Consider the following 15289-nt stretch of genomic DNA (forward strand, 5'->3'; position numbering starts at 1 on the left):
CCTTCTACCTGCTCATAACAGATATCTTACATAGATACAATAGGAAAAAACTATATATATTACAGTTATTGGAAGAAGACTAATGTGTGACAGAGAGAAACTGAATGATGTTTCTGTAGATAACCAGTTCTGCTGAGGCTAGAACTCTAATCCAGCATTTCAGCAGTAGAAATTTTTCCTTTTTTTATTAAAACACTCATGAAATGGTACGTCTTGTCAAAAGTATTTCCCTACACAAATGTAACAGAACCGCATCTGCACAATCCTGTGATGCAGAAAGAAGTAGACTCAAATAAAGCCTGAAACTATTCTCTTCTGATACACAGAGCTACCTACTAGCACAAATTTTACTGTGTATACAGTACGCTAAAGGAAGAGCTGAAACTCTTACTTATTAAGAGGATAGTTGCAATCCTAATTATCTATCTAATGGATATAATAAAATATTGATTTTGTCTACTGTAGCTACAAAAACTGTATAAGAAATGACAAAAACTTAAGCATAACAGATGCACAATGTTACTTCAAGATGAAACTAAGAGATGGAATACAGAACAAATAGTGAAAAAATATTTCCTGAATTTTAACATAACTACAGACATTGCAAGAAGTAGAGATTAAGAGAAATTGATAGAAAAGTGAAAGGAAACCAATGAAGAAAGAAAGATACATAGACATCTTGAACGTATTGTAAAGTTTATGCCTCTTAATTAAATTCTCTACTGCAGTTACCACAAACTCACATCAAATATTCAAAGAAACTGCCATGCCAAACAGATTTAGTGAGCTGCAGGCCAAAAGCATAGCCTGTGGAAATCAAAGCAAAAGTTTTTTGATGAGCAAGTGTACCAACATTTCACCATCTCCTCTGCTATTGAATTGAGCTGTAAGTACTGATAAACAATAGCAATCATATCTAAAACAAGAATCCCACTATCAACAGCATCCGTTAAACCACATTTTAACAATGATTTTATTTTTTTTTTCTGTGCGGTCCTTTTTATCTATAGAAATACCAGAATAAGAACAGTCCGAGCATATTAAAATACTACAGCACACTTTAATCACCTTTTTAGGTGGTTTTAGTATTAACTTCCTGAGTGACATGAGGTGAAGTGACTGCAGACAGACCCTCTCCTCTCAGCCCTCCTTATAATGCTGCACCTATCAGCTCTCGTGCTTCGATATTCTTCCATGAATTACTTTTGAAAGTGCCTATTTTTAGTGTAAAATCACCATATAATGTGGCAAGACTGTTAGATAATATGGCATGCTGAAATTTATCTTTCCTTTTCCCTCTCAAAAAAAGTGATGATCCAGTTCTTCATATGCTGGAACGGCAGCCTTCTGGGAAAAGTACAGAATTTTCTTCAACTCAGCTCCTGACCAAACTGCTCTACAAGTTCAATTTTAGCAGGCTTTGATCAAACATAGGGAGACCTCACTGAAACAATCTTTTTCATATGTTTGGCCTGCAAGGTTTGAATTACCACAAAAGTTATCCATTGTAGTTACTGGCAAATAATTTTGAAGAAATCCATAAAAAGACACATAATATTTAAAAAAAAAAAAAAGACAGAAAGACAAAAAGAAAGAAAGAAAGAAAGAAAGAAAGAAAGAAGGAAGGAAGGACGGACGGAAGGAAGGAAGGAAGGAAGGAAGGAAGGAAGGAAGGAAGGACGGCAGGACGGAAGGAAGGAAGGAAGGAAGGAAGGAAGGAAGGAAGGAAGGAAGGAAGGAAGGAAGGAAGGAAGGAAGGAAGGAAGGAAGGAAGGAAGGAAGGAAGGAAGGAAGGAAGGAAGGAAGGAAGGAAGGAAGGAAGGAAGGAAGGAAGGAAGGAAGGAAGAGAGAAGGAAAGAGAGAGAGAAAGAGAGAAGGCAAGGCAAGGCAAGGCAAGGCAAGGCAAGGCAAGGCAAGGCAAGGCAAGGCAAAGAATATGCTGCAAATAACAGAGGTAGTTTCACAGGTAAAACTGCTGGAACAGGTTATGAAGAAGCTGGCTGGGTGCTGGCTGTGCTTAGACCAAGGTGCTGTGTTTTAACGGTATTGGGGTTGACTCATATTTTTTGTTTAACATATAAGCTTGAACGTCTGGAAGAGTACCAAATTGAAAACAAAAAACAAAGCTCTAAAGCTCTAATTCAAAATAATTTGAGCAACATATACCACAGATGTCTTTCTTTTAAAGGAAGGTTCCTTGAGAAATTTACCTTGGAGTCAAATTCCCCTTTCTATATCACATGCCTCTCTCTGTGTATTGCAAGTGGAAGAGTATGTATGTCTGAGGGAAACATATGAGAAATGGTTTTTAATTTTGTTAACTTAGATCTTCTTGCTGTGGAATTTATCTAAACCTGCTCTTGTTTCCTATCAGACTCCTAGTTCACTGGACAGTTTACTAGCGGTGTTCAGGGAAGTGAGAGTCACCTGAGAAACGTTTATAGCAGCTCTCCAAGACAGAAAGAGACGCCTTAATAACTAATAAATTTTTTCAGCTCGTCTTCTTTGTAGCTGAGGGAAAACTGAAAGTAAGAGCAAAACAGACAATAAAGCTGTCAGGGAAGAGTTGTTCAAGGCTGAACACATCAACTCATCCTTGACAGTCTGTGAAATCAGCCAGTTGTGATACTGGACTGACAATTAAAAGCTTATTTCCCTCAATTAGGCAGAATAAAGGTGTCACAGGTTTTCCACCTGCACTTCCTAAGGGGATCTCACTTCAGACCCAACTTCTCTTTAAATGCTGGCTCACTAAAAGTCATGCAGAGATTTTATACATGTGGTACCTCTTACATGCACTGGAAGCAGTGCTACCTCTCTTTCCATGGTATATGTTTCTCCAGGTATGGAAACTACCTACTTTCATTTTGAACCAAACATGCCTGTGGAAGGCATTAAAGACACAATTTGTAGAGTAGCTTTGAAGCATAGGATCACTGAATCATAGAATGGTTTGGGTTGGAAGGGACCTTAAATATCATCTAGTTCCAACTAGGTGTCCCATGGGCAGGGACACCTGCCACTAGATCAGGTTGCTCAAAGCCCCATCCAACTTGGTCTTGAACACTTCCAGGGATGGTGCATCTACAACTTCTCTGGGTAACCTGGTCCAGCGTTTCACCACCCTCACAGTAAAGAATTCCTTCTTTATTATCTAATCTAAATCTCCCCTCTTTCAGTTTAAAGCCATTTCCCCTTGTCATATCACTACATGCCCTTGTCAAAAGTACCTCTCCAGCTTTCTTTTAGGCCCCCTTTAAGTACTGGAAGGCTGCTAGAAGGTCTCCCTGGAGCCGCTTCTTCTGCAGGCTGAAAAACCCCAACTCTCTCAGTCTGTCTTCATAGAAGAAGTGCTCCAGCCCTCAGATCATCTTTGTGGCCCTCCTCTGGACTGGTCTCCTTCAACCTGCTGGCCACACTTCTTTTGGGTGCAGCCCAGGATACGGTTGGCTTTCTGGGCTGCGAGGGCACATTGTCAGCTCACGTTGAACTTCTCATCAACCAACACCCCCAAGTCCTTCTCCTCAGGGCTTGAGCCAAGAATCACATAAGGTAAGAATCTGGGCAAACCCTCATCCCTTTTACACAGCAAACGTGCAATTGCCTGAGTGCTTTGTGAGTGTTCTTCACCCAGTCCCAGGACTGGATGTATCCTCAAAATAACACATAAGTGCACTCATTTTGCTGAAACAACAGATAAACCAGCTGAGGATACTCTGATAAACAAAAAAAGACTCCTAATAGTTTTCCCTATGGAGGTAATGGGTTGTTCTTTAATACTCAAATATGTAAAAATGATGCTTAGGCACATTTACTCTCAAAACGTTGTCAAGTGCCATGCTGCTTGAGACAAAGAAATATCTTACAGTAATATCTTCTCAAAACTCAAGTCACTTCTAACCAGTAGTTTATAGCTACAAAAATCAGGAACTCACATGCCTTTGGGCACTTGCGTCAAAAATCTTTTACTGGGAAGGAGTCAACATGCTCAGATGCAGCAAAGCACTGCTGATGCAGAAAACTTTGCCATATTTAGTCAGCGTGTTACAAGGAACAAGAGCCATTTGGGAAGGGCTCTTTCGTAACAATTCAACTGCATGTGGAGGACGGGCTCTATCTTAACGGTTCAACTGCATCTGTTCACCTCCACTGGCACCGCAATACACAAAACATCAGAAAAAGATTCTTCATGGAAAAGGAAAATAAATTAGGGCTGAAAACTTGCAATGTATTGTTATTATTGGATTAATCTTAGGAGTAGACATCCACGTGAAGGAAAACTCATAGGAAAGGGACAATCTGCCATAAAAGCATACTGGGTAAATAAGCAAAACACTGAACGTCTGAGTCTGCTTGTGTTATCCAAGTCAGTGACAAAACCAAAAGCAAGGTGTAGGTTTGCCAAGCCTCAGCTCAGCAGCCTGGTGTAAGACCTAAAATTAATAAAAGTGCCTGTGATATTTGGTCATCTTTTTGGCTGAAGTTGTTTTTTAAGACATCTTCATAATTTCTTTTGGGGCCTGGAGGGGTTATATTCCTGTTGATTTTAAAATATCTGCCAGTTTTCTTACAATTCTGCTCTAGGGTTAAGTACAAAGGCTGAATTTCTGCTCACAGCCCACACGTTGTTTGCTTTTCTCCTTCCTGTGCCTTGGCGTTTATACCAGCCTTTGATTTAGGTACTTGAAAAGTGACAGGTACATGTGAACGGGTGAACTGATCCATCAAGTGCAGTAATGCTGCATTGGTAGCCCACAGTCCCTTCACATCACTGATCCTCTCAGATTACTGGATCCAATGGCAGTTTTTCTACACTGTTTATTACTTACCAGAGAAAGAGCATTAAGAGATTGCAACACTGGTGAAGGAAAAGGTTTAGAAGTGAGGAAGTAACACATTTGCATTTGACCACATAGCCTTAGTTTTGACACTTTGTGTTCAAGCTAGGAATGAAATGGAGAAAGGCAGGCATGCAAAGTTGCAGAATGAAGGATACTTGGGAAACCCCAGGTTTGGTACTTCCTAATTTCAAAGTGTTGATTTTGAAACCAGGCTGAACTTCGTATAAATCGAGGCCCTGGGGAAGAAAGTCTGTAACGAAGGCAACTAAGATCGTAGCGGAACACACAAACACAAGGCTAAATTTGGGTTGGCCAGACAGACAAATATCTGGCATTTCCCAACTTCAGAGGACTTGATTTTCCAAGTGTGAGTTTCAAGTGTGCACTGCTGATTTATGTTTTAAAGAAAGCCAACTCTGTTCACACGGAGCCACCTCTTCATCATCAATGGGACATCAGTGCTGACTGCTTGTGATAGATACACAGAAGCCAGCTGCTGGAGAAACCAGATGAACCAGGCACACACACTTTATTGCCAGTGGAGAGAACTGGTGGAAGAGAGGGTGGAGAGGGCTCCTAGAGCGGGGAAAAGGAGGGAGCCTCTCCCAGCCCCCTTTCCCCAGGGAGCAGCTCCAGCATCTCTGTAAGCTCTCCTGCTGTGCTGGCTGCAGTGGAGCTACCAGCACACCACCGCTTGTGCTTCTGGTGAGCTGCCACAGCTTCCCTGAGCTCTGGTAAGGAGAGGTGGGAAACATCTCTGGAAAAACAATTTTGCAAGACAAAAGAAAGCTATTTTTTCTACACTGAGAACTCCCTCCTTTTTCTCCTGCCACATATGTATGTGCACACTCCTCACATAGCCATATTTCAAAGCCCTGTTGGAAGTACCAAAGATGTTAAAAATTCTCCAGATGAAGTAACAAGAATGTTTTACGCTGAAATGGGTCAAGGCTCCCAGGCGTGCAGGTAGGCCAGCTGCCACCCCGATGATTAAAGCAATACAAGATACAGCCTTCCACAGAGCATCAGGTTGGAGAAGAATTTCCTCCTTTCCTGCATTTCCTCCTTTCCTCCAGTGCATACCCACATATGGGGTGCCCGTTGCTGGTCCAGATTATCCCAATAAAAGTGCTGCCACCAACTTCAGGATGAGAGGAACCCTCAGCAGGTTTCTTATCTGGTCTCTCTGAATTAATCAGAATTTTAAATGCCCAAAGCAAATGCTGAGTGTCTGCCACAGCTATTACAGGAAGAAAAAAAGAATAATGTCATGTAATAGCACATCTCTCTCTCAAGAAGCTTTGATGTCAGGAAACAAAATACCCAAGTACAACTATTTTTCTAACTTGTTCATCTTTTGGGGTTGCCAGAGGAAGGTCTTTTTTGCCTCCCAGACCACCACAAAGTCGAGACATGGAGAACAAGTGATTGTCCACATGACTCTTCTGTGAAAGTTCTGGATTTTCCAAAGTCCATTTACAGTTACATGTTTATTCATTTTTCCAGTCAGTGAGCATTACAAAAATAACGGACGGTTATCCTAATAGTTCCCAAGTGACTATCAAGAGCATGCAGTTTCAGTCTCTGATGCAGATGAAAGCAGATTTTCTCAGGAAGCTAAGCGAAGACACAGCCTGGCTTTGTGAAATTGTGTAGAAGATAATAATTTGTAAAATTTGCATTTATAAAGCAATGTCAACTATTGATTTTTAGGTCATTCTTTGAATTACTAGTAACATTCATCACATTCTCTAGCAGACACCAACTGTAATAGTTGTAGTGAGGTAGCGAGGAATTTTCCATTAGAGCTGAAAAGCCCTTGGGTGATCAAATACCTCTATGACTTAAAAAAATTCTTTCAGTTGAAGATGCAGTACCAAATTTCTGATCTTCTGACACTCAGACATATTCTGGAGTTGAGATCATTCATTTACACGGTTTTTCTTTTTTATTAGATCTTCTGTCTTAAGAAAATTCGAGTCAGATTAGTAAAATTCTGTGTACTTGATTAAACACTGAAAATGATTGCACATTTTACTGCTGTCCAGCATGATTCACTGAATAATCCAGTATGTAGCCTTGCTCCAACACTGGTGGAATAAGTTATACTTTGCTTCCTCATCGGGATGTTGATAATAGATAAGCTGTTCATCAACATTAAATTGCAACAGACTTTATTTGTGATTTCTCCTTTTGCAAACCTCAGAAACATCTGAACCAAACTTAATACAGATTGATGAGCCATGCCAAAATGAAAGCACTCATGGACACAAAATTGTATTGCTGGGCAAAAGCACAGAATCGTCTGCATAAGTCTCACTATCTTTATCATATTATTTGTCATGTGAATTAATCTTGTATTTTTTCTGCTTTCCAAAGTAAGTGAAAAAAAATCACTTGGAATGGAAGGACCTGTGGTATATCCATCCTTATGTTCTTCTACAGATACCGGTTCCCATTGTGAGTTTATGTCATTCTGTTGAAGTGAACCTGGTGAAGAGGGGAGTGGGCTCTTCATATTTAAATACTCGATTTTCCATGCTATATAATTCACAAAGAATTTGGTACAAAACTCAGGAAACTTAATGTGAGTTTTTCCATTCATCTTCCTGTGCATAATGGAGAGATGACTCCGCTCTATCAAGCAAACCAGCTGTCTCATCTAAAAGATTATTCAGGCAAAATGTTGAGGTTTTGTTGCAAATCTCTGCAGTCAGTTTTTTCTCAAGAGAGACATTAAGGAGCATCAAATGAGAACAATCAAGGCCACTAGGGACAGGCAGGCAACATCTCAGCCACCTCCCTACATGAAGGACAATGGTAAGACTAAAGCCTCCCACTTAAATAGTTGTGGAGTTTGTCAAGAACATTATATGCTGCAAGAAGCTAAAACAGTGGACCTCAGGGCTGTTAGGTAATGGAAAGTAAACCAAGAAACATGCATTGCTGTGTGCTGAGAAATTTTACTAGTGAGAAGTGTAACACTTCAGGATGAAAGGTGCTCTGTAACTGCGATACACCACGTCATAAACGGGCTTTTAGGATATAGGATGTAGAACTAGTTGGCATTTGGGCCTAAAATTGATAGAGTTATACATACTTCAGCTGCAATTGTTTATCTAAACAGGCACACATATGAAATATACTTTACTAAATATGCATTGCAGAACATCCAGCAGGTTACAAAAATAGGGGAACTAGCCACTGGAACAGGGTAGTTGTTCTGTTTTCACTCACTGGAAGTAGTTAAATAAAGAAATACATCTTCCCATCACCACCAGCAGCTGTGAGCAGGAATCGTTCAGTGAAATTCCAAGGCTTATGTTACGTAGGAGGCCAGCCGGGATCATCGTAATGATCCCTTCTGGTTTTAAAAGCTCTGAATACTATATGTAATCCCTGTAATTAATCTAGCTCCATAGGCTTCTGTTTACGAGTCAGTTATTTTGGCTGTCTGTATCAGGAGAAATAACTAGTTGCAGCCAGTCAGGGTTTATTGAAAGCAGGGAATTACTATTTGGAGCAAAGTCTGTTTCTAAAAAGCCTGCTGTATAAGCCTATGCTCTTTGGAAACACCGAAGTTGATCTCTATGACACATCCTATTTGCTGAAAGTTTACGGTAGATTGACTCATGCAGTTTTATGTTGTGCTCTGTTTAAAAACTATTTTTTTTTGGTTGAGTGGTAGCTGTTTCAGTGGTTACCTTTTGGTTTGATGGTTTGTTTTTATAGGGCAGAGAAAGTTTACCCACATTACGAGCAGTTGCCAGCACTGCCTGAAGAAAAATGTCATCCTGACATTGATTTCTTTGGGGAATGAATCATGCAGCTATATAACTTTTAGCAGTGCTGTCTGTCTAGATTTGTGATCTTTTTTACTTTCTTTTAGTACAAAGTTTGTCACTTGAAACAATGCGTGATGTCTAGTCTCAAGCATATTTATAGCTTCCCCTCTGTTTACTAACAGTTCTGTTCTGTGTGTCACTTGCGTCTGGCAAATGCATCATCAGTAGTTCCATTTCAGTATAGAAACCCATAATTTCACTTTATATTTTGTCCATATGCATCATTTTTGTGGCTATGTTTTATCCGTGATGGGACATTACAAGGAGGCCTTCTTAATGATAGAAACCATAACGTGTCCCAAATATAGCACAGCATGGATAATTGTAGACAGGAGTTTACGGGTATTTCGGGTTTTGACAATTAATGAGTGCCTGCATGAAAGTTTTAATGCATTGCATCATATGAAAAACCACCAACAGAAAACCAATGGCACATTTCTTTGGAGAGTTCCCTTTAGCTCAGCTAATCCAAAGAAAATCAAAATGGCCAGATCTTTAAATCAGCACAAACAGAAAACCTAAGTAATGAATACAGCTTTATGGATTTCTTCAGGCCAGATCCCGCTCACTTGAAATGTTCCACTTAGGAGAAAAGGGCTGAGGAATCCCAGGAGCAGCAAAACCAAAGTAGCAGATGTTTCTAGTCTGGTTCTAAGCCCATGTAATTAGAATAACAGATAGATTAGAATAACAGATAAATCATAACTTCTCATTTTCTCATCCCTGCTTTCTTTTTAAGATCGCTCAATTCCTTTATTTCCTTGCTCTATTAATGTGTGCCCTTGTTACTATTTATTAAGTGCTGGTTGATACAAATCTTCGGAGGTATAAAGCCATCATGTTTGCCATGATGTTTAGGGGCTCTAGTCAATAAACCTCAGCTCTTGCCTTCTGCCTCCTTGGAAAAAGGCCACTCAGCATTCAGTTTGTGCCTCCATCACCCTCCCCACCACAGCATGGAGAGACACTCCAGATCATGCGCCTGTCCGTATGGCATAGCATGACGGCGGGTACGGTCATCACATCTGAGGGAGTCAGCCCTGAGGACACACTGGCATCCACACACAGGGAAAGACTCACAGTTACTGACTCATTCCCCGCCACAGATCCTCCTTAGAGGAAAACACATGCTCTCTGTGCATCTCTTCCTAGTGCTAACAGGCAGTAATTCACTTCCAGATCCATTAAGCCTAGAAATTAAAAAAAAAAAAAAAGTTATCACAGAAAAGAGGCCCATTCTAACCAGAGAACTGGCATAGGCAGCATCAAGCAGGACGCCAGCCTAAATCCACTAAATCCACTTCCAGTGCTCATCTGTACCCTTGTGAAATTGTCTCCCCACCTCTGTGAGCAGGCACTGCGCCATCCTACTGCAGGAGTACCAGGGTGGGCAGCCAAGCGATCATGCGCACGCACTGACTGCGGGCGAGAAGGGCACAAATCCAAGCCCAGGAATGTGGATGCAACAGCATGGATGCAGCCTCTGCACAGATTCAACAGTTAATGGACCGTGTCAACAGCATGAAGCTGGAATCACCTCAGAGATCAGCCAAAAGAGCATCCTCCACTGTGTGAAGTCATTTTTGCTGCCAAGGGATCAGGACGTATATTGCACAAGAAAAGAAGAGGGAGGAGAGGCAGGAGAAGACCAATTGGAGATTTCTTAGTGATGGGTTGTGCATTCGAGCTCTGCCTTCCCTTCGCATAGTCCTTATCCTTCTGATTATGTCGTTGGTCTTTGGAAAGAAAACATCTGCTGTGTGGTGCAGCACTGCGGATGCTTTGCATGGCAAATCTTTTCTGTGCTATAAAGCCAAGGACCAGTTAATATCAGAGGTAATCTCTTACCACTAACCCAGCTCCTCACAAGTTCAGGTTTACTCTTAGCTGCTTCTGGCTGGTTATGGCCCAAGGGGTAGGACCTCTTCACCACAGCATAGGACAAAAACCTGCCAGGATGTAGTATTTCCTCCCGGCACATGCTGCTCTGACCAAACTGCAAGCACCTAGCAGAGAGTGTGGCAATTTCCTGTCCCTTAGATTGGAAGTGACTGTGAATCCCTTAATAAAGTTGGAATCTCCAAAACCCTTGGAGAAATGACAATGCTACATAATGTTTTACTGACAGTGTTAGACATAGTCTAACGCTGTCCTTGGAAATGATTTAATGTTACTTCTAAACTCACGAATTCTTTTGAACACTGTCATAGAAGCCCACACATTAAACAAAACCATGCATGAATTTTTAGTGATGAGAAATACTGTGCTGATTTATGGGCCTTTCTTCAATATCTATACGTATATTGTATATCTCTCTCTCTATATATATATATGTATATTGTATATCTCTGTAGCCAGAGAACAGGTAGGTCAAAAAGCAAAGCACCCAAGCAGGTGTCACTTCCTATGTGGTGATGAGACAAATGAAAACTTGAAGTTGGGGGAAATCCTGCCTTGGGGAAAAATGCTAAAAATGCAGTGGTTCCCAACAGTTCCCATCAACAGCAAAATAATTACTATTCAGAAATCTTTTTACAAGCCCTGTAGCTCAAATTTTTCCTCGCCAGAGGTGGCTCAGCAGTAGTTCAAAGTGATGTGAATTACTCCGAATGGCAAAAGTCATAGCAGTCCTTTTATCCAGTCCGCGCTGGTGCTGTACTTTAGATGCTAAACTACTGTTTAACTAAAACCCAGCCATAATGACACCACACTGTATACCTAAGCAAGCACCCACAATTCAGAGACCTGAATACGAAATGGGGACTGGAATTCATTCTTCTAGTTCCCAAATCACAAGTCAAAAGCTCCAGAGATACTAGCAATAATCAGAATTGAGCTGAAAAACATTTTTTTTTCTTTCTTCATTACACAAATCTGGGAGTTGTAAAAAGTGTAATTCATTAGCAGGTTAAAAAAAAAAAAAAAAAAAAAAGCACCAGCTTTCTGAGTATGGATTGAGTTCCTTTTTTTTTTTCCTTTGGTTAGGCTGTTAAGCAAAAAATATGCCTCTACCGTCACCTTCCCACCCCTTCAGTAGCAAACAGTCAGGCAGTCAAGACAATAACTAGGAAGGTGGGAGAATAAGGTTCAAAACTTTCTTCTTCTTGCCAAAAGGACACCCACGCAGACATGAAACCAATGTTACGATACACATTACACAACACTGTGCGTCCCCAAACACCAGGGAAGCAACTCCAGAGGTAAGACAGAGTTCACTGAGCAGGGCAGATGTCTTGAGACACATCTGGTAGCAGGGTTCAGGCAGTGACCAGGGCCAGGAGCTATAAGAGCAGCAAGTCGGGCCCTTTGGAGCAGCAAGCAGTCACTGTCAGCACTGATGGTGTTCAACAGCACAACAAAAAAAAGTCTGGAATGCCTGTTTTGGACTATGGACATATGATCACATACCTATGGGCTAGGAAGGAGATCTTGAAGCTTTCTATGGTTTCCTAAGAATCCTTCCTTGCTCATTGTGTTTCCCTCTTTCTAAGCTTCCTCGCATCCTTGCCTTCTGTTTTGCTGGATGAGCTCTGAAATGCTCCAGGGCAGGCAGCTGCCTCCTGGTTTGTTGGGGTTTCTTTTGTAAAGTGCTGAAGAAACTGCTAAAAGCTGTTTGGCTCTGGCCCTGTTTGGAAAGCGTTTGGCAGAGTTTGAACTAAAGAAGAAGAAAAAAAAAAAGGAGAAACTAAGTAATTATACATCTACATAATCTATAAATATGTGTGTTCAACAAGAAGGTCCAACGGGTAATGCAAAGCACAGCAGCTGAATGCTAGGACCAAGGGTCTAAGATCCTGTAGGACTGACAGAGCTTGTGCTTTGAAGTTTTGTCATTGCTCTGCACGATAAACAGGTTTCATATAAAATCCACAGGTCAGCACATCATCTGGGTACCACTTATTTACATGTTTTATCCTGGGCACAAGCTTAGCATCTGCCGTCTCTTGTGACTATGTCTTCCACCCATCGCACAGCTTTCTCTGGAACACTCCACACAGTTCACCACTTCATGGAAGGATTGCGAGTGTGTTGGCAAGCAAAGCTGAGCTTTGTACTAATACAACGCTTCATACAAGGCTCTGTCAGTCTGTACTTCAAGTCAGTGACTTTTCTGTTCTCTTCAAAAATCTCAGAGACCATCAACATTTTTCAGTTTGTCGTGGTGGGGGAGTATTACCTGTTCTCTTGGGGCAACTTGTGAACAACTTTGCTGCTGATCCTTACTACATACTTAGAAAGCAAATTCAAAAGACTGCACGCCAGTTCTATTTCAGTTCACATCAATGTGTTTAGGTCTGTTTCTAAATATAAATACTTTCATTAGCCACGCAATCCTCTGTTTAATTGCTTATATGATTTATTCTGTTATTATTTTTTAGAGAAGAGCCTCAAACCAGAATGGGAAGGACATAAGTGGGCAGGACAGAAGTGTGATTCCAGGCAGAACATTACATTTGGTCCCTATTTCTGCAGCCCAAAAAAATAACTCTCCAAAGAGAATTGGAGATGTTCAAATTCCAGAGCCAGAACTAAGCTCCGTGACTCAAGACATGATGCGATCTCTAGGATGAGAGTGAAGGAGAACTCTCTAAAAGACAGAAATGCCTGAGATAACAATGTAAAAATCTGAGGCTGGATACATGCCCATGATCTCTCATGTGTAAACAAACAGTTAAATTTGTGTCAAGGAGCAGCCTGTTCAGTTTTCTGAAGAAGACATGTTTCCCAGAAGGAATTACATAAATATTTATGAAAATGAAGCAGGAAATATTTTCCCAGGGTAGGACACTCTTCAGCACTGCATCAGGTCAGCAGAAGCCAGGGTTTATTTTGTCAGTCTTCCCCTGAAACTGAATCATTGCCCTCTTGTTTGCAAAAATCTGTTCTGACACAGGAAAAGGCTGCACTTAGATAAACACAATTACAAACCACACTGAGTATTTCACTTTCTATCACATCTCTGAATGCATATGTGAATGCCTTACTTTTTTGGACAGCTTCTCCCAGTGATTGCGTGGAACACAACAGCAATAGGTATCTGTCCCAGAGGCCGCTCAGGAAGGCTGGTGCCATATGAGTAAAGTCAAAGGCGTCTCCAGTAGAACTGAAAGCCTGCAGGCTAACTGTCAGAAAAGTATTCTCAATGAGAGTGTTCGCCATAAAAGTGCTTACAACACATTCACCGTGAGCCAGTAAGTTCTCGCAAAGTGCAAAAGTTGGAAATGCAAGAGGTCATGCAGGGCTACCTGAGTGAGCAGGTTACACACAACGGAGGTCTGGTTAAAAACCAGGGTACAGGGTTCAGTATTGCACCTCATAAAGCGCCCGGCAGCTTTCTGAATCTGTGGTCTGCAACACAAGCTCCTTCTGAGATTTTGGTGCTGACCAGCTGTTCTGCATCCTGGGTACCAGTTGTCTTCAAATCCCTCTTGCCTCGCAGCAGACACTTCCCGCTGGAATCTGGGACAGATTTTATGTTTAAGGGCTAAAAGCTGGGGGGGGTGGGGGGAGGGGGGCGGGTATAGGAGCAGGAAGGGAGAGGTGAGAGTATCCCGGAAAGAGGCTGTAAGCTCTAAAGGAGACCTAAGGTTCTGCTAGAGCGCCATCCCTGTGTCAGACCAGGGAATGCTCATGTCCATCTCTCACGGTACCCAACTGAACAGAGAGTCAAACTCACTAGCAGGAAACCAGGGTGATCATAGTTAACAGGGGAACATATATTTCTACACTGCTGAGGCTGATGAAGCCCCTCAAATAATCCACAAGAATTACCTAAAATCATTAGAGTCCTACAAGCTCTGTTTACTGACAACAGAAGCAAAGAGATTTTGGATAATTTTGTCCTCAGTTTGGTTCTTTTTGTCGGTTATTTGCAGACATATCAAGGTCTAGTCATTGTTTATACCTTACTCAGAGAAACAACAACTGGTGGAGACTGTTTACAGGCTTCAGTAGTCATTGTGTGGTGTCAAAACCAAAAATGACGGTTTACAAAATAGCACTAGGATTACTTTCCTCCCTACGCTTTGCAAACCATGTTACTGCTTTTCTTCTTCCGTTCTCTCTAAGCTTTGCCATCACAATTGATGTATCCAGTACAACAGTCTGAAACTCCCCAAATCATCATGACCTCTGATACCAGAAGAACTGAAACCATGTAGGATCCCAAAGCAGAGAAATATTGTACTTTTTCTTTCTTTTACTTCAGATGTCCCCAGGTTTATTCAGTGTAGTAAAGTACAGAAGAGGCAAGGTCTCCTTAATACTAAATCTGGGTTAGAAAGGATGTCAGCAAACTCTCAGCACTTATGGCTGAATCAGCCCATAGTAACAGGCAGGATGTATTACCCTGGAGTCCAACCACAGGATCTGGGACTCTACAAATTATTCAAATTGGCTGTAGATCTGGCCACCTTCTGATGAACACTATTTCAGAATGTTGTCTGTACTCCTTATATTGACATTTAACTACTAACATCTGAAGAATAAGCAAATGAAAGTAATACAAATTACCAAGGAAGTACCTGGACTCCGAGGAGGCAATGCACTACGCAAAGGTTACCTGACTATTGCTCTACTAAAAGCAACAGAATCTTTCAGGAT

This window comes from Tauraco erythrolophus, chromosome 3 (assembly GCF_009769465.1).
Source record: "Tauraco erythrolophus isolate bTauEry1 chromosome 3, bTauEry1.pri, whole genome shotgun sequence".
Lineage (NCBI taxonomy): Eukaryota > Metazoa > Chordata > Aves > Musophagiformes > Musophagidae > Tauraco > Tauraco erythrolophus.